We start from the raw sequence: 25,555 nt of genomic DNA on the forward strand, positions 1-25,555 counted from the left end.
ACTTTAGTGCACTTTTGAAGATGGTTCAGAAATTGCAGCTAGTGCAGCGGTTGGCAGCAAGATTGCTGAATGAGACTAGATGTTCTGAGCATATAACACCAATCCTTACCCAGCTGCACTGACTACTAATTGGTTTCTGGCTTCATTTCGAAAATGGTGGTTGTAACCTATAAAGCCTTATATGGCTTGGGACACTGATATCTCAAGGAACATTTCTCCCCATATGAACCTACCTAGTACTTAGTATCACCATCATAGGATCTTCTCTGGGTATTTCCCCTGATGGAGGTACAGAGGTTGTTAATGAGACAATGGACCTCCCCAATTGTGCAACACTCTCCCCAGGAAAGTCACGTAGCACCAGTGCTATTTTTCTAGAAAAAGAGATGCCAGAACTCAGCATGAAGGCCTCAGCATGAGCAACATCCTTGTTCTCTTATAATAGCAATGGCGCCCACCTGAGAGGTGCTGGAACTGAATTCCAATGTGTTCCAGCTGAAAAAAGCCCTGCATAGCACCAACAGTGGCAGCTTTTTGAACACCAGAAAAAAACATTCCTTTTCCCCTGGCTTTTCAGTCTAAATTTAGATCATAATGTACAGTAATATGATCTATAACCTGATTTGTCCTTCTGACTCTTGTTGATGGATGAACACCTTCATTCCTTCATTAATTTAATAAGTTTAATATTTTATTGTTGTGTTTATGGGTTTTATCTGCTTGATAAGTTACCGTATTTTAACTATATTGTAAGTTGCTTTGAGATGTTTTCTAAAAAGCAATGAGATAAATAATAATAGGCTGCACATCAGATTTAGTAATTTGCCTAAGTCCATTCAGTGAATTCATTGACCTAGAACAGCCTTTCTCAACCGTGAATCCCCAGATGTTGTTGGATTATAACTTTTATCATCTATAACCACTGGTCCTGCTAGCTAGGGATGATGGGAGTTGTAGTCCAACAATGTCTGGGGATCTAAGGTTGAGAAGGGCAAATATAGGAATTTTCCAGCTTATAGCTCATGCACTTAACCACCAAGCTACACTACCTATTTTATTGTTACAAATTTAATTTCCTTAAATGTATTATGAAGAGGAAGAACTTTAAAGAAATTCAAATTAGATATCATGTTTATCCTATAGGTTTGTTGTTGTTGTTGTTTATTTTTATGCTGCCTTTCTGCCATAAGACACCCAAAGTGCCAAAGCACAGATTGTTTTCAAAACAAGAAACTTTAAACCAGCAGTGTTTAAATGGAAATTATTGTAAAAATAGCAGTATGATTGTGAAGGAATGACTAGGCTAACCACTACCCCAGCAAAAACTGTCAAGGTGGAATTCCATTCTCAAATGTTATTAGGAAGTTTTTAAAAAATCAGAGTGAAATAGTATTCGGGGACAGGATGCCTAGCCTTTTTGTGAAGATTATAATTTATTCTAGACTTGTTAGCCCAAATTCACCACCACTCTTGAGCTTGTATTCAAAATCATTAATACAGATTCAATTGCTAGACCAGGCACTTAGAAAAAATCAGTTGATCCTTTCCCCTAGCATAAGCACACTAGCTGTGAGTCCAAAGGAGGTCATTGAAGTGACTGACTAAATTAAATCATTCTGCATGCTTTGGGGAATGTCTACTCAGGAAGAGGAACATGGTGCCCCCACCCACCCCCGATGTTTATTTACATATACAGTGGTGGTACTTTGTTAAATAAATAAATGCTAAATGATGAATAAACAAAAAAAAAAGTTCTATATTGTAGATAGCACTAAGGCATATTTACATGTTGGTTCTTTGTATTTAAATGGCATTTCTGTGCACTGTGGTTTCCATCACGGTGTTCCATTGCACCAGAAGCAGTTTATTCATGCTTGCCACATCATCCAGAAAGTTGTCTGTGGACAAACACCAGCTTCCTCAGCTTGAAAGCGAGATTAGTGCCACAACCCCATAGTGGCCTTTGACTGGACTTAACTATCCAGAGGTCTTTTACCTTTTACCTTTACCTCTTTTTATTTAATGGTTGGTTCCTTTATTCAAACCTTTCCACACTCTGCAAAATGCCAGTCTTAGGCAGCATTATCATGCAGTCAATCATATAATTTAAAAATCTGCTCAGATTGATAGACTGATCGAGTCTATGAAATATTATTTGTAAGCTCAAAAGCACCACACACCATCCTCCTTAAGGATACACTACACATACTTTGCTTAAACAAAGTATGTTGAAAAGTGAAGCAGACTTACATAGCCTTGAGGTGGAATAATATAGAAAGGGAGCATTGCAAGTGTAGAACCACTAACTGCATAAATATACCTGAGCAAGTACCAATTAATTATTTTAATTGATAGGAGGCAAAATAAAATAAAATTCAAGGTTCTATAATCTGTTTCTTCTGTACTCAGCAAAAACACAACGAAGCACTCCATGAGGATATTTTGTAGTGCTAATTTCACAAAACAGTTTGCTTAAGAATATATGCAAAGGGCTGAATCATTTCTATTTGCATATTGCTCTGTCAGCTACAAAGAAAGTTTCGACTTGGATCTGCTTTGAGCAACCAATGTCTTTGTCCTCCTTTGTTTCAAGATAATTTAGTGATAAAGTACAAGTTGCACAGAAATTATCTCAGGGTGAGGGGGTAATGGGTGTGAACCAGAAAAGGGAAAGTCTTGGTTTCCCCTCTTTAGCCCACTAAAAATGCTTTTGAAGTAAACTTGTGGACCACTGGAATGTTAAGCCTCATTGATTTCAGCGGCATTTAGGCATTGCCAGGTTGCTAATAGCATCATTATTGACATCGTCTTCATATTACTGCAGCTGCATATTGTACAAATTCAAACCCACTTTTTTGAACAACTCAGTTTATGTTCCACCGTGCAAGGCATGGGGAGAGATCATAGCTGAGCATATGCTTTACGTGCATGAGATTCTAGGTTCAAACTCTAGGATTTACAATTGTTAAAGGTAAAGAAGAGAAATAAGGTGCAGGCAATGGAATGATCTCATCCTGAGACCCTGGAGAACCACTGCCCACAAAAGTAGATAATATGGGCTAGAAAAACAAATAGTCTGACCCAGTGTGAGGTAGTGTCATGTGTAAGAAAAGGTTGTATCTACAGTTCCTCTTTGAAAGCATAATTCCCCATAATAAGAGGTAGAATTCTAATCGGCATGAAACCACAGGGTCTTGTGTTGTGGGTTTTTTTCAAAAAAAAAAATGATTTTAAAATTTGTATTCATGAGGTGATGGCTCTTTCTTCTCTGCTGTGCTAACAGAACGGAAGCTTTAATTCTTTAAATTTACTTCCTGAGCTTCTCGATGGTTTCCCCTCCCTTGTAAATCAATGGATGGTGCCGAGTTCCATCTGTGGCAAGGCAGAGTGAAACAATAGTATTGACAAAGGAGTAAACTTCTTCGTTCTGTCTTAATTGAGTGGTAACTTCAAAAATAAATTGTGACTGAGGTAAGGACTGGCCTCCACTATTGAAGAGATCTGTGGACAGCCCAGATAATTGTTCACAGAATGCTGTGCACAAGCACTGCATCAAAAATCAGCTTGAAATCTTGGTCTTCTGGCTGTGTGAGCTCTCCATGCAAACTGTTGTTGTTTTTAGTTCCCTTCTATTAGTATTCAACCAATAGCCAAGCCTTTGAAGGAGTAAGATTTTTTTTAAAAAAAACCATCAAACAAAAAACCACAGTGGTTTTATTGCTGGCTGGAAAGTTCACAACACCCCTAATCTCAGGTGAAAGGGCTCAGGTTCCAGAATTGGGTAAGAACACTCTAATTTCACAAACCGAAAATACCAATAGGAGCAATTAAGCACAGTAAGTAAATATCGAAGATTCACTTAACATGCATGTTTTATCTTGATTATAATTTCTTTCTAGGTTTGTTAGGGAATTTCAGTTCCATAACAAACATAGACAGAAAAAGAAATGATTATGTTTTTAAATGATTGGAATAAATTTAAAGGAGCATGACAGGTGCTGAAAATAATGCAGTAGGACTGAAACATTTACTGAATGAGGAAGTCCTAGGCCTAGAGAGCTGATGCAGAGTAATGGCTAAAAGATTGCCTAATAGATAAGGAAGTCTATGGTTTGAATTTCCCATCTATCATGAACACATACTAGTTGGCGTTGGACAAATGATGCTTTGCCTGTCTTCTATATGGATAATAATTGTGGCCTGCCTTAAAGGATTGTTGGAAGGATTCCAGCATGATAATATATGTAAAGATTTTTGCACATTTGAAAGAGCTAAAATGACGTACATTTTAAATATTATTATTATTATTATTTGTTTACTAGTGTCGATAGAAATGTCATTCTTAAAGCAAAGCAGCTTCAGAGAAGGTGACTTTAATTGTGAGGAAGGGAACAGGGCCCATGCCTCCTCCTTTTGCAATGTAATCCTGATCCTACTCTCCCCACCCCCAGCTGCTGCTAAAGTAAAAAAACAGTCACATTAAATAAATGCACACATTTAAAGTTACACTTGCTTTAGCCCTAAAATGAAGCCTACTGGATAAAGTCATGTCAAATTCATCCCATCAAAGAGTATATTTATATGATTGAGTGAGAACATGTGAGACAGCTATCATCTCAAGAGCTCAACATGTTGAACTGTGTTGGCTCAAAAGGGAGCATTCCTAAACGCAACCCCTCCTTTCCTGGCATTTGGTTGTGGTCTTCACGGTGGTGAACAGCACCCTCTGGTGGCTATCTTTTATTTGTTTATTTTGTTAACCACAAAATACCAGACCGAGGGCAGAGAGCTTGGCCCTCTCTCTGATTTTGCTTTTTTATTATTGTTGCAAGTTGTTTTAAACTGTTTTTAAGGTTGTGTTCTAATGTTGTAACCTGCCTTGGCACTTTAGGGTAATAAATAAATGAAATCATTATTCTATCCTCATTCTAGGTATCTTGTGAATATGAGAGAGAGAGAGAGAGAGAGAGAGAGAGAGAGAGAATTGTGTAATGAGATTCCATGTATTTAAAATACTATTACAAACAATAGCAAATACATATTGGGAACTAGGTGCACAAAGGGGTGGGGGTGGAATGACCAGGGTAGATGAAGAATTGGGGCAAGCCAAAGGCAGATAAAAGTATATAAGTGGATAGGGAAAGGATGTGGCGAGTAAATTAAAGGTTTACGATGGTGTCCTGCAGCAGAAAGTGTTACTACTTCCAGGGTAAGTGTTAGGAAATAATGCAACCTAAGAGCTAGCTGACAAGCATTTTGGATTAACAATAATAATAATAATAATACCTTATTGTCATTGTACAACCTGTGTACAATGAAATTAAACAAGCCTCGCCCCCAAAAACACTCAATCTCTTATCAAACAACACACCACCTCGCAAGTCAATTTTGCTATGTTATTTTTCATTCAACAGCCTAACAGCCCACGGATAGAAGCTATTTTTTAGCCTGTTGGTACTGCTGATTATACTTCTATATCTCCTGCCCGAGGGTAGAAGATTAAAGAAGTGATGGCCAGGGTATGAGTCATCCCTGAGAATTTTTCTCACTCTCCTAAGGCAATGATCCCTTGCGATGTCATCTAGCGGACTCAAGGGACAGCCCATGATATCATGTGCTGTATTCACCACCCTCTGTAAAGACTTTCTGTCCATGGCTGTCAGGCCAGCATACCACACTGTGATACAATATGGAAGGACACTTTCTATTGTGGATCGGTAAAAGGAGTTCAAGGACGCGGGTAGGGCTGTGGTCTAAACCACAGAGCCTAGGGCTTGCCGATCAGAAGGTCGGCGGTTCGAATCCTCATGATGGGATGAGTTCCTGTTGTTTGGTCCCAGCTCCTGCCCACCTAGCAGTTCGAAAGCATGTCAAGTGCAAGTAGATAAATAGGTACCGCTCCGGCGGGAAGGTAAATGGTGTTTCCGTGTGCTGCTCTGGTTTGCCAGAAGCAGCTTAGTCATGCTGGCCACATGACCTGGAAGCTGTACGCCGGCTCCCTCGGCCAATAAAGCGAGATGAGCGCCGCAACCCCAGAGTCATCCACGACCGGACCGAACGGTCAGGAGTACCTTTACCTTTACTAAAAGGAGTTCATCAATTGTTGTTTAACATTATTCTTTCGCAAGACCCTGAAGAAAGGGAGTCTCTGTTGGGCCTTTCTGACCACCTGAGTTATGTTGATTTTGCAAGTGAAGTCCTCACTAAGGTAAACTCCCAAGAATTTAAAGGAGGAGACTCTCTCCACACAGCGCCGTCCCCCAATATACAACCACAAATATTTACATTCAATCTAGAAATACTGTACTATTTAGATGAGGAAAGAACAAGGCATCCAATGGCATCCAATCAGGTCGCGAAGCTCATGTGGCCACTAGTCATCTGAACCAGTTCTTAATTTGGTGACTACATAGAGAATAATCAAATTATTTACCATTCCTTTTGGCCGCTGGGTTAAGCACAGCCATTGTCTTCTATTTGTGGAATACAAATGAGGGATTTAATGATAATATTTCTCTGAAGCATCCTGATTGAATAATTGGTTAGGTTACTTTTGAATCTCAGTGAGGCCAACAAAACAGGCTGACATAGGTGCAGCCATAGAGCACCAAGTTCATGATAGCATTTGCTAAGCACATAAACAAAGTTTAAGGGCTCTTCATAGTTTTAAAATGATTTAATTGTTAGCTTTAGCCTGTGGCTAAATTCAATTGTCCTTTAACAATGTTTCTAAGCAGTTTTTTTTTAAAGAAAGAGTACCTTGATGGGGTACTTGTCTTTGGTGGTACACTCAGTCCTAACAAAATCCATTAATTTTCTCTATAGACATCTATGAAAGCAAATGTGGTATAGTGGTTAGAATAGCCTTTCTCACCCTTGGGTCTCCAGATGCTGCTGGACTACAACCCCCATCATCCCTAGCTAACAGGACCAGTGGTCAGGAATCATGGGAATTGTAGCCCAACAACATCTGGGGACCCAAGGTTGAAAAAGGTTGGGTTTGAGTGTTGGGATGGGGAGACCTGGTGTGAATCCCTGCTTCAGCCATGACACTCAGCGGAATACTTTTTGCCGTCAACTTCTCTTGACTTATCCTAACTTAGAGTCGTTATGAGGATAAAAGGGTAACCCAACAAAGTATGTCTCCCTGAGTTCTTTGGTAAGAGGGGTGGAATATTAATGTGCAGGTTAATACTGAAATGGAGGCCTTGAGAGCTGTCTCATTAAGTAAAATTTGAAAAGTATAATTTTGTGAAAGCACTACAGCAGTGTTTTGTTTTAAAAATAAGCGATGGGATTTGTAAGAGAGATTTTGTACCTTTATAGTTAAAAATCTTGAATAAAACATTTATTTATTCTAGGGAATCATATTTATTCTTCAGAATTATGAGGAATCTTTAATCTAGCCCTTTTCAGACTATGCAGAATATTCTCCCTGTACAGCTGCTGTTAGGGTTACCAACTCATGGCCTAAAGCTGTCTCCTGTTCCATTAACATATGTATGAAGAAATAAACTTAACAGTTGTTGCATCTTCTGGAATAATGCTCCATCTGTCTTACTCTCTATAGAGATACTGCCACACTGTAATGGGAGGAACCACGACTGTCAACTTCTCCCTGCATGCAGATGTTCAAGGAACTCTAACTCCCTTAGGGACAGAAGTTTGCAGCCCAAGGCAGCCTAGACGTTCTTACAATACAACCACTGCACACTGTATGCCCCAGATAGGAGACTCTGGCAAATCGTCCCTATCAGCAAGTCTCATACTCAAAATGTGAAGAGCAGATGAGAAAGATCAACAGCTTTCACCTGTAACTTTGATTCATGACAATTTTTTTCTAAAATGGAGTAGAGGGAGCCAGACACTTAAGTGAGACTAAATGCATTTTCAGTGCAGCTCATCCCCCCTTTTTTTTCAGTGGAAGCTCTGTTCAGGGACCAGATTGGCAGCACTTTCCAAAGAAGACTCCTACAGTTGCTTTTTTCATCAATATAAAAGTAACCAATTTAAGCATACTTTTTAAAGCACACATGTAGTGTCACATGCTATTGGTTCAATGGGGACTCAGCAGCAGGAAGTGGGGGTGTTTTATAGGATCATTCATTTAATGTGGGTGCTACTTGGGGCTGAAAGTACAGTGGTACCTCTGGTTATGAACTTAATTCGTTCCAGAGGTCTGTTCTTAACCTGAAAACAGACTTAACCTGAGGTACCACTTTAGCTAATGGGGCCTCCCACTGCCGCTGTGCCGCCGGCACATGATTTCTGTTCTCATCCTGAGGTAAAGTTCTGAACCCGGGGTACTACTTCTGGGTTAGGGGAGTCTGTCACCCGAATTGTTTGTAACTCAAGGTGTTTGTAACCCAAGGTACCACTATATATTATATGTGGCCAATCTGTCAGCTCAAGGCTTTCAAACATCAGTAAAGTGAGAAAAATAGTGTATTGTTGACTGGTATTAGATTTCTAGATGCTAAAAGCTAATACTTAAGCTTTATTAATGCTTTCATATCCCTGAACATTTTGCAGACGAAAATAGAAACGTGTTTTGAGACATCTATTCTTACATCAAAGATCATGACCTGCTGAGTCCTTTTTTTCAGGCTGACTATTGTATCCATTTACTCTAGTAATCTGTGGAAAGTTGGCTAGTAGGGTATGTTGTGTTGTCGTTTTGTCATACGTGCTTTTCTTTTTAAAGACTCAGTCATGTTTAACAAAACATTCACATCACAATCCTGTGCATATTTACTTGGAAGTAAGCACCAGCACGGTGGCAAAAATAATAATAGATTATTATTGCTGCCCAAATAGAGGGCTCTGTTTTGCATATAGTATAGTTGCAATTTAGAAATAATCATTTAAACAGAAATATAATACACTTCGCCATAGTAGGGTGCAGTGTAATCAGGTGTCTACTCAGTCTGCTGACCAGGTTTAAAGGGTAAGGGTTTGATTCTCCCTTCTTATGGTTATTTATATTCAAACAGGATTTGGACTAGACTGCTCTTCAGATATAGGACTGCCCTCTGAAAGACCTTAAAACAGAAAACTGACCTCTGTAGAACAGGGAACATAGTCCGTTAACCCACACATTGGGTGGATTAAAGAGGTAGAAAGCAAGTAATACACTGGCATTTTGTCTCCTTGCACACACATTTACATGCAGGCAAACTAGAATCAATATCCATCCACCAGATTCTGCATGCATGTGTAAACAATAGAGACAGGAATAGGTGAAAACCTGAAGGACTTGAGTGCCTATGTGAATGTGCTATCACAAATGTATAAAAAGGCATCCTGAGCATGTCCCCCTAAAAAAGTAAAAGGGACCAAAAAAACCTGAGGCTGAGCATCACTGGTAAATAGGAAAAGTTGAAGCATATGTGCTATTTTATTTTAAAGGAATGAAATGCCATTTTATATTTTGGTTATTGGAGAGACCAGAAAAGAAGTCTTTCCACAGTATAATGCTTTTGTCATTGTCTGATGGCAATTTATAGTCCAAAACAGCCATTGTGAGTAGAGCTTTTCATGTAGCTGTAGGATCTGACCATGACCCAGGAAATCGCAGCTGATACAGACATTTACATAAATTTTCCCCTGCCTGAAACCAACTTTAAGGTGACAAAAAGGTTGTAAAGAAAATTACTCAGAACACTCCATTAAATTTTACTTAAGAACTTATGATACACATAAATCCTTCAGAGACTGGGAGAGGTATGATCCACATATTTTAACCCTCTTGGGCCTCTGTAGAAAAATGTCTACAAGTCTGTAAAGTTCCATGTCGTGGTTGTTGGTTTTTTTTAAAAAAAAATCCTTCCCTCCCAATTAAACCTCTTACCCAATTATTACTGCTAAATTGCTTCCAACAAATTAGAGCTAAATAAAAAACAACTGTTCCTATTTGTATGTGTATGTGTGCATGTGTGTATGTGTCTGAAAACATGATTTCATCATTACAGTAAAGGCATCAAGAGGTTTGCTGGGTAACTTTATTTGCCATATTACCTCCAGTTTGCTTTTTAATTGGAAAAATAGGCATGCCACTATGTATATTTATTATGGCCCTCCAAGTCATAATATTTGCACATCTTGCTCACTATTGTCTACTCTGACTGGCAGTGACTTTCAGACAGAGGTCTTTTACATTATCTTTGCAATCTGATCCTTTTAACAGAAAATGCCAGAAACTGAACCTGGAACCTTCTGCATGCAAATCTTGAATGCACTGGCTCTTTCCTTCAGTGGTGGACCCTGGGGTTTCAAATTTCAGTGCCCTCACCCTCTGCTTCTCACCTTCCATGCTACATCAGAGAATGGGTGCCCCAGAGACTCTGCACCCAGTGTGACTGAACCGGTCACACTCACCTCTGCTTTCCTTTATAGTCTAGTAGCCTATTACTTCACAGAGTATATTTATGCAGTCAAATTTTTTGTCTAAATAAGAAAACAAATTATATTTTAGACATTTTACTTTGGAAAATTAAAACTACAAATACCAACTATTCAGGCTTCATGAGCTGCTTCATACAAAACATAATAACTACCCAGCAAGGTGTGAATAGATTTAATTCACTTTGACAAGAGCAGTCCCTACACTGAAGAAATGAGGTAGACATGGCTGTTTCTACCACCTAGAAACAGTCATGAATCTGAGACATGTATCTATGTATGAGATTAGGAGTATCTCTGCTGATAGGTCCTGAGATTAAGCAATGGGGGCACAGGTTATTCATGGCCCAAATTAATCTTCTCATAAGTGATAGAGCACTCTGACCTTTTCGGACTGGGGACAGGCCTAAGTGCTGAGAGGACTGGGTTTATTCCATCTGTGTTGGCACTGCAGACTTCTAGGTTAGTGCCTCAGTACAGTGTGTGGTCATTGATTGTTTATTCACAGGATCCCTGTGTAGCCAAAAAGGCAATGGAACCTATCATTGCTGTCCAGCAGCTGTTGCTATCATGGTATAGAAGTTCAGTGGCCCCTTGCCCTACTGCTTACTTGCCCCTGTAAACTTAAGCAAGACTTCTCAAGGGTACCTTTCATGTAATAAATATTTAGGGAAATATGAGTAAATTAACGTAATAGCACATTTGAAATATAACAATCCTATTTGGATGTTCTATTTACTTGCCATGTATAAATAAACACAAGAGAAAGAGTTGGGGTGTGCTGCTAACTGCGCTCCACCTGGAACATAATCTTTATCCAGTATTATAAACTATGCATGGTGCTTACACAAGTAGAGGAGGCTCCCATCCTCATACTTTCACTCTTAAACACTTAGTGAAAGAGACAAGGCCTTGGAGATGCTTGCACTCCCCTGCATGTGTTTATTTTCATGCAAGTAAAGAAGATGCCTGAATAGGTTTATTGTGTCAACAGGGCTTGTATTAGACCTGAAAGGGAAAAGGTGCAGTGATGATATTTTTCTTCCCTAGCCACTTATGGAAATTTGATGGTGAAGATCAATGATACCTGGAACTTCTTTTCTCTTGTAATATGTAAGGGCTGAAAATGAGCAAACATGTGGCTAATGGTACTCACAAAAGAACATCGGCTTTTCCAAAGATTTCCCTGTGCAGTTGTGCATCTTCATATTATAGCTAAATGATGTACTATAGAATTACATTACATCCAACTTTGGCTACAGTGGGAAAAAGGGACAACACTAGTTTTCTATCATTCTTCATTTTCATGTTGTGACTGCTGCAACTTCTATGTATAGTTTTGAATGGGAAGGGAAGTGCTGTATTGGCATCTCTTGATGGAGAGATGAAGTCAAACCAGTCAGGATTATCTCTGACAAAACACAGCGTGAAGGTACTATATATGCACATACAAAATACGGGGCATGGTAAAATATATATTTTCCAAGAGCGTTTCAGTCTCAATCCATTTTATGGTCTCTGCACATAGAACAAAAGGGGGAAAGTCATATATTGTAAACACTATCAGTGGTGCATGTAATATGTGACTTGCTGTAGCTGAGGCCCTCTGGTTAGACTGAAGTTGCAGCTGCCCTTTATATTTTCTGACTGTTCTCTGCTGCTTCCTAGGTATTCGCAAAGGTTAGCTGCAGCTTCCTACATACAGAGACACATAGGCTCCAATTATCCTATTTATGAGGGCAGTTTTAACTTTCTGATATCAGTCTCTGGAAAACATTATTTCTATTTTACCTTTTTAAAATGTTTTGAGTCACTACGTATGGGGAAAGGAGTAGCCATCCAGTTTCAATATGCTAGAGTGGGTTAGCTTGTTAGACTGGCACTAGGGAGACTCAGGTTCAAATCTCTCCTCAGACATGAAACTCATCAAGCGACCTTAGGTCTTAGATCTGTCAGCCAAATCTACCTCACACAGAACTGTTACAAAAGTCAAAAGGGGGAAGAAGAATCACACATGCAGCCTTAAGCACCCTGGAAAAAAGGAAGGATATAAATAATTCTAGCAACAGGGTTGTGGGTGCGGTGAGGTTGAGAATTAAAGAATTAAATATGTTTTACATATCCTTTAGCAATATATTTTCCTCATTAGGAATATAGGCTGTTGTTATACAGGCTGTTGTTGCTTTGTGCCTATTCTGTGACCATACAGTATTAATTAACTATGCCTAGGGTTTTACAGTGCAATTGTATACAAGCCTAGTCAGAAATAAGCTCCGTTAAGAGCAATGGGACATGTTCACAGGTTAAGTATGTCTAGAATTGCTACCTACACCACCTTGTTAGTATGTACTGAATTTCAAAATTCTAATATTTAGGTGACAAAATGGGCTATGACAAAAAAAAATCAAATTACAACCTCTAAATGTGTATGTGGGGAGGGGGAACCTTTTCCCTCAGACCTCGATACAATAATCTTTATTGTCATTGTCCCATACAGAACAACGAAATTGAAAAGATCTACATCAGACATGCAAAAACCAACAAGCCTGCTATCCCAATTATCCCAGCCTGGTTAGCCCCTAAAAACTCTGATACCCCATAATTGAATACAATATACTCACATAGAGACTACCTTACACTGCATTTAAAACCAAAATCGCATTTGGATAGAAACTGTTTCTCAGGCGGTTAGTCCTAGTCTTGGTCTCATGGAAACAGCACACCAATTTTGTTCATTACTGCTACATTTTGAACCTCACTAATGGCTCACCGATCTGATCGCTACTGCTACATATTGAATCTTTTGTTCACTTAGGGTCCTTTGTACAATAGATTTTTCTTCTTCACACAAACAGCCCCAGACTTCCTTGGACAAACGTTTCCATGGACCAAAATAGCATGTGAATCATTGTTGATGCTGGGGTATCTCCTGCACTATTATTATTATTATTATTATTATTATTATTATTATTATTATTACTGAGTCATCCATGACGATATATACCAGGGTACAGCTCATGTGAACTGAAAATAGATGGTGAGAAAATAGATGGTGTGCAAAAGCTACATATATATACAAGGGACTACCCAGTTTCTCTATACTGCATATATTTGCTCTGGTTTATCATAATGCTGTAGTGTGTGTACAGTTGCTGTAGAATACTAGGCAGTGGTAGCTTCAGAATGGGGGGAGGTGAAAATGAGGTTTAGTTGTTGCAATGTGTTGAAGGAGGAAGATCCAGGTGACTGCGGAAACTGCCTGCATACAAGTGGGGTGGCAGAAAAGGAAGGGGGGAGAAAGTGGCATGTAAATGGGGGCAAAGCTTCAGAAATGGGGTTGGGAAAGTGCAAAGCAGGCTAAGTTGGATTTGGAGGAAAGGGAAAGAGGTGTAGGGTGTTACTATGGGAAGAGTAATGGAGGGTTGGCAAGTAGTGGAGGGTTGGAAAGCAGGGGGACAGATTACAGTGTGCAGGCCCACGTGGGTGAATTTATTTTACATCTCCCTTGATACTTTTCAGTAAGACATTTAGCAGAGCTCAAACTAGCAGGCAACATGGTATCCCTGTTCTCCGCCTTGCAGCCTTGAACGGATTACAGAATTCAAATGAGGGAAGCAGTAAGGCAGATACAGTATGGCAAACCCCAGATTCCCTGTGCCCTTATTCCATCAGTGCTGCTTCCTGCGCTTACAACTTCCAGCATCAACTGCAAGCATGGGAAGCTTCCTCTGTGGATATTCATAATGCTGTCTGCTATAATGCAATGATCAGTATGTGCTGAAGTGAAGAGATGCGTCTTGTTTTTTCCACCAGCCTCTTTTAAAATCATAACACAGCAAACAAAAAAACCACACATCATAGCTATTCCATGGGGTTGCCAATCACCTAGTCTGTTTTCAGCCATTCTTTCCAGCAATTCTGCTATCCAGATGCATTTTCTTTCAGTAGCTTAATGTCAATTGTAGATAGCAGGCAAATTTAAGTGTGCATATATTTAAATGTGCATATATTTTTGAACTCATTAGCATAGATAATTGACAAATTGCCTTCTTTCTGCTTTGCTCTGGAAAAGATGGAAAACACCATGCTTCATTTGTGCACAGCAGACAGCAGTTAGTCATTTTTTTCCAAGTTACAGAAGCAGATATATATGTTTGCTTAATTATTTTATTTTATTTAAGCATATAAAAATCCAACAAATTGAAACAGAACAAACCATTCCATTATGGTGACCACATTAGTGAAGCATACTGCTATACTGGTATATTTCACAGCCTGAAGAGCAGTATGATTTTGTGTTGCTTATGTATGTGTGGCATATGGGTTGGCAAAAGGCACCTATGCCCTTTAAATAAATTTCTCTTGAGAAAGCACCCTTCTTTCAAATACTGCCTCTGTTAGGTTCAAACTGACGGTCTTTCATCTCAGCCTTCTTGTAGTGAAAATGGCCAGCTAAATGACTGTGAAGTATAATAATGCTTCAAAGTTGAAAAGAATTTTTTACATGCATTAGAAACCTCCCAACCGTCTCATTAACCATATTTCAGGATTATTAAAATACTCTGCAGAGAGTGAGGACTGGCTTCCTGCCATAATTCCCTTGGATAGCACCATTCAGACTTGTAATATCTGGTAATGATCTTTGTATGTCACAGTTTAAACAACTGAAATACTGGTCTGATTGAAAAGGGACAGTGTATGTGTAAAATTAAGATGAATGGAATGAAAAAGTCAGAAAGATTTGTCATTAGCAATTGGTTTCAGTAAGATATCTGAGTTTAACCATACACACAATCATTACTCTTTTTGGTTTAAAAAATAAATAAATGATGTGCTGGTACTCCTATCTTGATAGAAGTGTCATGGCTGCCAGGGCAAATTACCAGTAGCTGTCGTGTGCAGTAATAAAAGAAGTTATGATACTCTCTACTGGTGAGTACCATCACAAAAAAGCACTACACACAATCCTTTTAATAGTAGAACACTGAATGCTAAAAACAATTGACCTAATTCCAGATTACGTAAATTGGAGTTTCTGGTCAGTCAGGTTTAGCTTATCCTAGCAAAAACGCTCGAATCACTTGGAATTCAGGGTTTAAAGATGCAACAGTGGGCATTCAGACAGGACCTCCAAAATCAGAGTGAGGCTTCTGATATCATGCCGCTTGTTTGACCTCATAGGGTCTTTCTGCAAATCCTGCTGAAATCTCAGGACCTAAGATCACTTATAGTTTTTGAAACAAACACTACGAAACAAACCTTTGAAACTAAGGTTACAAAAAAAAGTAGGGTAGTCTGGAAAGAGCAACTTTCATGTACACAATGACCAGGGCTTTTAGTGGTGTTTAAAGTCAATCTTGTATTATTTATTTCTTATATTTTTAAATCACCCCGTAACATGGTTCTCTGGGCAAGAAATATTTAAATCAAATTACAAAAGACAAAAGCACAAATGATAAAGGAAACACACAGTCAATAACATCCAAAACAGAACAAATAAAAATATATAAATAATTTCACATTATTTTTGTTATATTGTGAACCGAATCCATTTCATCAGAGTTAAAAGACAACATATCAGTATCAGTCTTGCTTAAGACTAGATAATAATAATAATAATAATAATAATAATAATAATAATAATTTATTACTAATACCCCGCCCATCTGACTGGGCCTCTCCAACCACTCTGGGTGGCTTCCGCAGGATATTAAAAACGCAATAAAACATCAAACATTAAAAACTTCCCCAAACAGGGCTGCCTTCAGATGTCTTCTAGAAGTCAGATAGTTGTTTCTTTCCTTGACATCTGGTGGGAGGGTGTTCCACAGGGTGGGTGCCACTGCCGAGAAGGCCCTCTGCCTGGTTCCCTGTAACCTCACTTCTTGCAGTGAGGGAACCACCAGAAGGCCCTCGGTGCTAGACCTCAGTGTCTGGGCTGAACGATGGGGGTGGAGACGCTCCTTCAGGTATAAGAAAGAATGAGAATGTGTCAAAATAACATAAGCCTTTCTCAGGGGACACAACTGGGAGAAAGGTAGCTATTGATGAAAAGATTCTCTCACTCATAGCTAGCTACTCTGTACACTTGAGATTCATTTTTTAATTCTATTTATTATTATTTTGTCCTACCTTTCCACCCCAATGAGGTGGAAAAAGTCCTCAAATGGTAGGTCACATACATCAAGTGTTCCTCTTGTGCAGGTCAGTTAAAATCTCTACAATCAACTGATAGATGTTTTGATTAGATTAGAGCTAGTGCATTTCAATAGTTTAAGCAGGTGATTTTCAAGTGCACTTTATATTAGTTTGCCATATTCTTACTAGCTCAGTTCCCCAGTGGGGACACCAAAATGATGGCAGAATGGTGCTCTGTGGCTACATCCCTCCCCCCAATAACCTAGTGGCAGAACACATCATGCTTTGCATGTAGAAGGTCCTATGTTCCACCACCAGAATATCCAGGTAAGGCTGTAAACTCTGAAGAGCTACTGCCAGTTAGTAGTGAATGTGGAAAAAAATGATGTCCCAAATTATCAAAATTCAATTAATGCATGTTGTATTACTTATTTTTATTCATCACTCTGAAGGGTCTTGTCTCTTACCTGAAATATGCAGAATAACATATGCTTATTGCAGAAAGGGACACAGATGGGCATTTTGCAAACAAGAAGATAGAATCGATAATAGATTAGGTTTGATTATGTGCTGACATTTAGTACACCATATCTGCAACTTAACTTAAGGAAACAAGCAACCAGTTTCCTGTTGATATATTAATGTGCTGCTTCTAGTGCTAACAAATATACAAATGAATATATGACCTCATATAATCCTAGTACTCTATATTCTAAAAATAGAGAGTCCTTGCCCTAGATCTTCCATTTATTTGTATCTAGCCTTTTTTGTAAAGCCCCCCCCCCATTTGTTAGTACATTGCTGAACTTCTTAAGGTTAATTCACAAAACCAATTTTGCACTGCAAACTGCCTTTTGGGAATTGCTCAGGTCAGTTGAAGATCCACCTCTGTTGCAGTGTTATAAACTGTACTATTTGTATAACAGGCCAATATTCATTCAGAAAAGGTCAATGTTTATTATATCAATTGAAGTTGGGGACCCAAGTGCAGAGTACCCAGAGACTGGAAGGGGTGAGGCAGTAACAGGTGAAAAAATTAAAACAATTTTTTCAATTGAAAAGTGCCAGAACTTTATTGAATACAGATGTAGGTAGACTTTGGACTGGGCACTGAGTGGAGCATTTTTAAAAATAATTTTAACAGTATTTGTGATCCAGTAAAAGAATAAAATTATTTTACTTCTTATCTTCCAGAGTGGTCAGATAGCCTTTTACCAGAAAACAAATATTCATATCCCTTTTAATGCTGTATATCCTTCCCCTCTCATTTTCAAATAATTAGATCTGTCAAATATTCTGAGCCATTTAAGCTTTTTTTTTTAATGAAGAGAATTAGTTTACAAAAAAAAAATGCATTGGAAAATAACTGCAGTTAGTCACTATGAAAAACACACTTTGCTGAAACCTAGAAGCTGCAAATATAGAAATTCTAAAGCCTTCATCTTTGCTGTTGATGCAGCATGCAGCATATATATTTGGCTTTGCCTTCATAGCTCCTCAGCAGCACTCCAGAGATTCTTACTGACATTCCCCTTGCCTCAGTGGGTTACATAAGAGGCACTTAAGGCTGAAGTAGACCTTTGGAGAATTACTTTGAACTAAGTCACTCAAAGTGACATTACTTCATTTTCAAGAGTAGTGATGCAACACTTCTGCTGCACTCCACCGGCCTAATCATCCTTCCCCCAGATATATTCACTACAGGCCATTGGAAGTCTCAGAAGAACTGCTTTCCTAGGACATGTTTGTCACAAATCCCTTTCTCACAAAGCAGAAGGGTTTTGATTGTTCTGCAAGAAGTTAATTTATTTAATGGCCGAAACACAGATTCCTATTAGTAATATTACATTCTACACTAATTTTGACTACTTTGGCCCATTTAACGCACAACAAAGATTTAGTGGTTGATTTTATTTTTATTTTTACTTGATGGCACAACAGAATGCTTCTTTCCTGCTAGGGAGTGACGGTCTGTTCAGATGTGGGCAGTTTGTGATGTAGGGTGGGGAGCCTACTTTTGAGTCCTTTGGCATTCTCAACAAGGTGTGTCTAGCAAGCTGGAAACAGACTTTTAAAATGGAATTTTCTGAACTGGACTGGGGTTCGCTGCCTCCCTTAGTTGACTCTCTTGTTCTATTACTCATATTGTTACTATGAAATGAAAAAAACGTAACTAATAAGGGCTGGTTTTTGTAATATTGTTGTTGTTGTTGTTGTTAATAAAATTATTTGTTAGTCACTTTTCTCACAGAGTGACCCACACGTAGCTTTTGTGCTTTTCAAGGTGCATGACAGGCAGGAAAGTAACAGCTGCAGATATTCCCACCGTACAGCAACAGGAAAAACAGTATCACATACTGTAACATTTTTGCCAGTCACAAAGCTTTTAAAAGGCACAAAAGCCCTCACCAGACAAAATGAAGTGGCAAAGATTGTCCTGGTTGAAGCTTTCTAAAACGCCACCTTTCCTTGGCCAGGACCAGCCTGTCTCCTTCCCTCAGAGTAGGAGACACCCAGTTTCAGGCCTATGTTTTTAGAGCTATGCCAGACAGTGACTTGAGAACTCAGTTAAGCTACCTGAACTTGTACAGCACCATGGTTTAGCAGGCAGCATTTTGCCTCATGTTCCTAAGGGGTAGGATGCTTTTATTTTATTTCATTGCTAAAAGCTTGCCTCAAGGATGGGACTGTTTTTAGATTGTGTCTGGTTGTTAAGTGTGGCAGCCTGCCATCCATGGCCTATTGACTCTGAAGCTGACTGTATCAAGTGTAGTGTATGAGGGATGCTGTGGGCTCTTATGGGGACCCCAAAAGTGAAGCAGTTGAGCAGGCTCTGGCAGCCAGGTGCCCCTCCACATATTTTGGACTACCATCAGCCTCAGCCCCACATCAATCTGCAGAGAAATAGGTTGGTGAAGGTTGCCATAAAGCCATATGTCTGATGGCCATGACCTAGTCAGGCTTGTTTCTTTCAGCCATTTCTTCCTCCTTGGATTCCCACCTGCTTTGTCCGTTTAACTTCCTGCCGGTACTACTGAGTTTCTGCTCCCTGTGTGAGCTTTTCCCATATCCCTTTAGTGTACTCCATTTCTCGGTTTTGCTCTTTTCCTCAGTCAGTTTCTTGCTGTTTTCCTCAGCCCTCTCCTGTAACTACGTTACCTCAGGTTTCTGTATTTCTGTATTTTTCTCCCCTAGCCTCAGGGCTTTCTTCTCCCCCACCTCCTTTTATTCCTCTCCCATTTATTTGGAACAAGGGTATCTTACTTTATGAATAAAAACCCAGCAAAGACAAAAAGCAAATAAAACAACAACAAAAGTAAACAGCTATAAAGTGAGAGGGGGTTCTCCTATATGCTCTTCTCATACCTTGCCAGCACAGCTCTTCTTGCTTCTAACACTCTCCAGAGCCACCAATGTATCTTTTTTTAAAATATTCATTCATTGATATTGTTATATTGCCTTTATATAAGCTGTTTAGGTATTCTTATTATATTGTGATTTATGGTTTTTTTATAGATAGATAGATAAATAATGGTTGTTGCAAGAAGCACATTGTACATTGGGACTGGGACATTCAGAAGTGTCTCACATTTAACAGATGGAAATAGGGACATTGTGGTACACCTTTTTCACAACGCCAAAAATGCATTGCCTGAGTTCTCCCACAACTGTTGAGACTCTTTCTTGCACCTGTGGTGTAGTGTGTTGGTTTTCTTTGCAGCAGCCAGCCTCTCCACAGGCTTCTGAAGCAGGTATATTCGGAAACTGGTTGCAATTTTTATAAAGCAGCTACAACCCAAGCACATTTGGCAGTGCTTACAATCTGGGCAGAGTGCAAGACCTCTTGAAATAATGAATTTAGACATAGCCTAGGTTTGTTCACATAGCAGAAGCCAACTCCAATGCAGGCATGCAGGCATGATAGCACCATTTTAAAATCCAAGTATCTGGGCCTCCATGTATCCCCAAATGCCAAATAAGAAATAGTGATTTTCCAGAAATATCTGTAGTGGCTCGGTAATCCCAGCCTGATGGGCAGGGAATAAATTATTATTATTATTATTATTATTATTATTATTATTATTATTATGGAAACACTGCCTTCAAATATCTTTTAATTTTATCAGAAAAGTTGCCTGTGAACACTCTGTATTTCTGTCAATACATAAAATGTTTATGAACATTCTAAGCAGGGGTGGCTAACCTCCAGATTTTGTTGGACTACAACTCCCATCAGCCTTTGTTTGTTGTGATGTTACTACACTAACAAAGACGTGTATCTAAGTGTCCCCTCAATGCAGTGCTTTTTTCTGGGGGTACGCAGGGGTATGCATACGCCTAAACATTTTTTGAATCTTTGTACTTTTGTCTATATACTGTAATTATTTTTCCTGATTTGAATTACAAAATGTTGATTTTCTTGAGTCAAAATGAGAGTACCCCTAAACACTTTTTTTAGAAAAAAGCACTGTCTCAATATATTGATGTACATGGGGAGCCTTCATGTATGGGGCATTTAAACTGATTTTTTCCCCTTTCCATTGAATTAAATGACAGACTTTTATAGTAAACTAGTCCACAGCAAACAGAAGGATCATGACTTCTAATTATTCACGGATAACTCTTGGGGTAGGCTAAGATTATTATTTTAAAAAAATTAACCTGCTAAATCCAATACAAATTTGTTCTTCCTCTTTCCCCTCTTTTAATGTACAAAATAGGAAGCTTATTTCTGCACTTTCAAACCTTAGAAAGGCCAACTTCCACACTCAGTGTATTAATGTAAATTTTTAAATCCCCTTTATACTTTTTGTTATGCTTTTGGATTAGGCTCTTTTGGAAAACAGGCAGCTATTTGGGGCTTCTGAATATATTCTGAATGCACTGTTTTCTTCAGGCAGAACAATTTGCACAGCGGTAAAAATTATAGTTAAAAATACTAACCCTGGGTAGGCATCTATTATACCCATTATCCTAGAAAAGTTTCTATGCAAATATTGTCAAAGATTTCAGCATAGCAGGAACATTTTCTAAGCCTTTAGAGTTGTTTTGGTAGAAAATGCTGCTAGTGAAAGTTGAAATAAAAAAAGCTGTATTGTTAGGAGGTCCATATTTTTCCCATTTTAATTGCCTAATGGTACTTGCCAAAGAGACTGTAATTTTATTCAGCTGTGTAGCTTACTTTATAAAGCTTCAACTCTTAGTTGTCATTATTTTTTGAAGAATAAATTGACCCCAAAGAATAAATTATGTGTGCAAACTTGATGATCACACTAGGATGACTTTAATATCAGAAAGTCTGGGTACAAGAGCTAGACTAGTTCAGCCATCCTCAACCTGATGCCCACTAGCAGGGGCTGGTGATTGTTGTAGTCTAACAACATCTATCAGGCACCATGTTCAGAAAGTTTCTTCTAGATCCAGGGAGAGGATAGCTTAGAACACATATAAAAAAAAAAAATTAGTCTTCTGAGCACATATTTAGGACTATGACCTAATAATGTAATGGGAATACTGAGCAAACATCCATAGACCAACCTGTATGTCCTTGTGGAGTTGCTTTACTTAGATATGAAATGTCTTTTTAGCAACTCTAGGCAGTGGAGCAGTTAGGTAATTTTTAGTCTGGACTCAGTAATCTTACAAAGCCTCCCTCTGTGCTCTTCTATGTTATCAGTGATACAAAACAGTTATTTCTAGTGTTCACCAAAGACATACTTGGTGAATATTCAGCAGCATCCTGTTTGGCTTTGGGATGTAAAAGCCATTCCATGTATTGCTTGCCTCATCACTCCTTTTATACTAGGATGAGGATTAAAGGTAAAGGTAAAGGTACCCCTGACTCTGGGGTTGTGCGCTCATCTCGCTTTATAGGCCGAGGGTCGGTGTTTGTCCGCAGACAGCTTAACCAATTAGTCCAGGATGTGTTTTGCTCTCTTAGTTGTGGAGGTTTACTATAACTGGACAGTGTGTAGGTTCATAACCCACTTGCCTTGTATTACATTTTCCTAATCAATACCTTTGTGATTTGGTTCTCTAATTATGTCACATTTTATTATTCAAACATCATACATTGACTTATAACAAACTTTCCCTGACGAATAAGCAAGCCAGAGACTTACTTCAGAGATTAGACTTTATGGTCACCTAATGCTGCTGTTGAACTGTCATTTCTACTTAGAGAAATATTCGGTGCATAATGTATTATCTACAGAGGCTTACAGTTTAAAATAAATTGCTGAAGACAAAACTCACTACCCTTGGGTCTTCCAAAACTGAACTTTATTTTTCTCCATAGAGCAATTAGACACTTTTTCAAAGTTCCACAAAATACCAAAAACTACGTTGGATGAATAATGCAAATAAAAGCATTTTTACCGGCAATTTAATTGCCTTTGCGGCTCATCCTAGTTTGTGTGTTCCTTCTTCAGTCACACTCATCCATGCAAAATTTTGGATGTTCTTAGTAGAGCTGCCTCCTATGTTATGGAGCAGAGGCAAAATAGATTATGCCTCTCTCGTTATAATCTAGTTCAGTACCTTTTAAAGGAGTCAGCATGCATTTAACTATCTTGAAAACATAAGAAGATCCCTGCTGAATCAGAACCTACCAAGAACCTCCCACCTACCAAGAAACTGATACTTATTAGTCTAAACCCCTTTTAAAGGAACTGATACCTATTTGTCTAAATCCCTTTTAAAGCCATACAAGTTGGCATTGATATGCCTCATGGTAACAAACTTCATAAACAATTTCTGTGTGAAGAATAATTTCCTTTTGTCTGTTCTGAATCTTCCACACTAAGCTTCATTTGATGACCCTGATGACCCATATGAAAGAGGGAGTAAATGATTCCCTATCCACTTTCTCTACAGCAGGGGTTGGCAAGATTTACCTCTCCTGGGCTGCTTCACTCCAGTGGAGATCCCTCCATGAGCTGGATCGTGCCCGCCCACCTGCGATTTCCAGCATCTGTGTCTTCACACGTGTGATTTCCGGTGTCTGTGTCTACACAGACGGGATTTCCAGTGCCACAGAAGTGAGTCCCTGCCCCACACTGCACCGCTTAATGCAGCCCATGGGAACTTGCCAAGCAGGCGGCTCAGTTTGGGGCAGCTCGTGGGCCAATTAAATGACCCCCGTAGGCCACTTGTGGCCTATGGGCCTTAAGTTGCCGACCTCTGCTCTACAGCATGCCTCATTTTATACTACATCATTCATTTACACAGCTCTATCATGCCCCCTCTGTACTTGCCTTTTTTCTAAATTAAAAAGCCCCAAATGTTGCAACCTTTCTATTGTTCCACCTAGTAATAATGTTAGACGCCCTTTTCTGAACCATTTCCAGCTCTACAATATCCTTATTGATATAAGGCAAACAGAACTGTACATAGCATTCCAACTGCAGTCACGTCATGAATTTGTATAACAGCATTAGGATGTAGAGGGCCAGTGTGGTATAGTGGTTAAGAGCAATAGACTCGTAATCTGGGGAACTGGGTTTGCGTCTCCGCTCCTCCACATGCAGCTACTGGGTGACCTTGGGCCAGTCACACTTCTTTGAAGTCTCTCAGCCCCACTCACCTCACAGAGTGTTTGTTGTGGGGGAGGAAGGGAAAGGAGAATGTTAGCCACTTTGAGACTCCTTCGGGTAGTGATAAAGTGGGATATCAAATCCAAACTCCTCCTCCTCTTCTTCTTCTTCTTCTTCTTCTTCTTCTTCTTCTTGGCAGTTTTATACTGTAACCAGCTTAGAGGTCTTTTGTTCCACTAAGCGGTATATAAATGTGGTTAAAATAAATTTGCAGGTTCTTTCCTAATGATGCCTAACACGTAATAAATTTCACAGCTACCATACTGTGGATCAACATTTTCATACAGCTATTAACCATGGACCAAAATGTCTCTCATGCAGTCACTGCCATTTCAGGCCCAGAAACATATACAGTGGTACCTCAGGTTAAGTACTTAATTTGTTCCGGAGGTCTGTTCTCAACCTGAAACTGTTCTTAACCTGAAGCACCACTTAACTAATGGGGCCTCCTGCTGCTGCCGTGCCGCTGTTGCCCGATTTCTGTTCTCATCCTGAAGCGAAGTTCTTAACCTGAAGCACTATTTCTGGGTTAGCGGAGTGTGTAACCTGAAGCGTATGTAACCCAAGGTACCACTGTATATGAAGTTAATATATTTCCACCCCAGTGGGCATCACTTTACACTTGCTTTCACTGAATCACATTTACCATTTTAATGCCTGTCCACCCAGTTTGGAGAGAGAATTTTGGAGCTGTTTGCAATCTCTTTTTGTTCTTGACAGCCTCTATCATTTGGTGTCATCAGCCAGCTTGCTCACCTTGCTGCTCATGCCTAACTCCAGATCATTTATGAACAAGCACAGTTCCCAGTACTTATCTTAAGAGGACTCCACTTCTTATATTTCTCTGTTGTGCACATTAGAAAATAGTAGCAGAAACGTATATACTTTGCTGATACAGAAAACAAAGAGATTACCGTAGGTTAGGTTCAAAATGGCAGTCAAAACTCAGGTGGGAGTTATGCACAACCACGGGCGTTTTGAACATTCTTACTTTGCAGCAAGTCATCAGCATTTTAAATTAGAAACATGGTTTGCTTGTTCCAATGGGCAAGTGGAAACTTCCACACCTGGGTTTTATACATTGAGCTCTTACCTGTGTGCTATTGGTGCTTTAGATGTAAGGTCACATAGGAGGAGCCCATGCCTTGCCCCCTTCCCACAACAGCGTCTCCCTGTAATGGAAGTGGTGTTGCTGTGGAAAGAAATCATAGCATGGGGCTTCTTCCCATGACCTTGAACTTTTAGAAAGGAAGGAGGAGGAGCCTTATTGCAGAGGCTGATGTAAGAATGGGCATTCATTGTCACTGAACTGCCCTTCTTTCTTCTTTTGTTATGGTTTTTCAACTTCACTTTGTATTTCTGTGTTAATGTGTTATGTTTTAATTCTAACCCCAGAACATGCCAATCTTTTTTCTTATTTT

General features: G+C 39.2%; 1 protein-coding gene across 3 annotated transcripts in view; it reads left to right on the top strand.

Moving 5' to 3' along the window:
- The window catches only part of EPHA6 (EPH receptor A6), a 348,542-nt gene that overhangs the window by 8,033 nt on the left and 314,954 nt on the right, over positions 1 to 25,555 (top strand). The gene's annotated exons all lie outside the window — the stretch shown is intronic.

This window comes from Podarcis erhardii (assembly GCF_964252035.2).
Source record: "Podarcis erhardii genome assembly, chromosome: 4".
Taxonomy (NCBI): domain Eukaryota; kingdom Metazoa; phylum Chordata; class Lepidosauria; order Squamata; family Lacertidae; genus Podarcis; species Podarcis erhardii.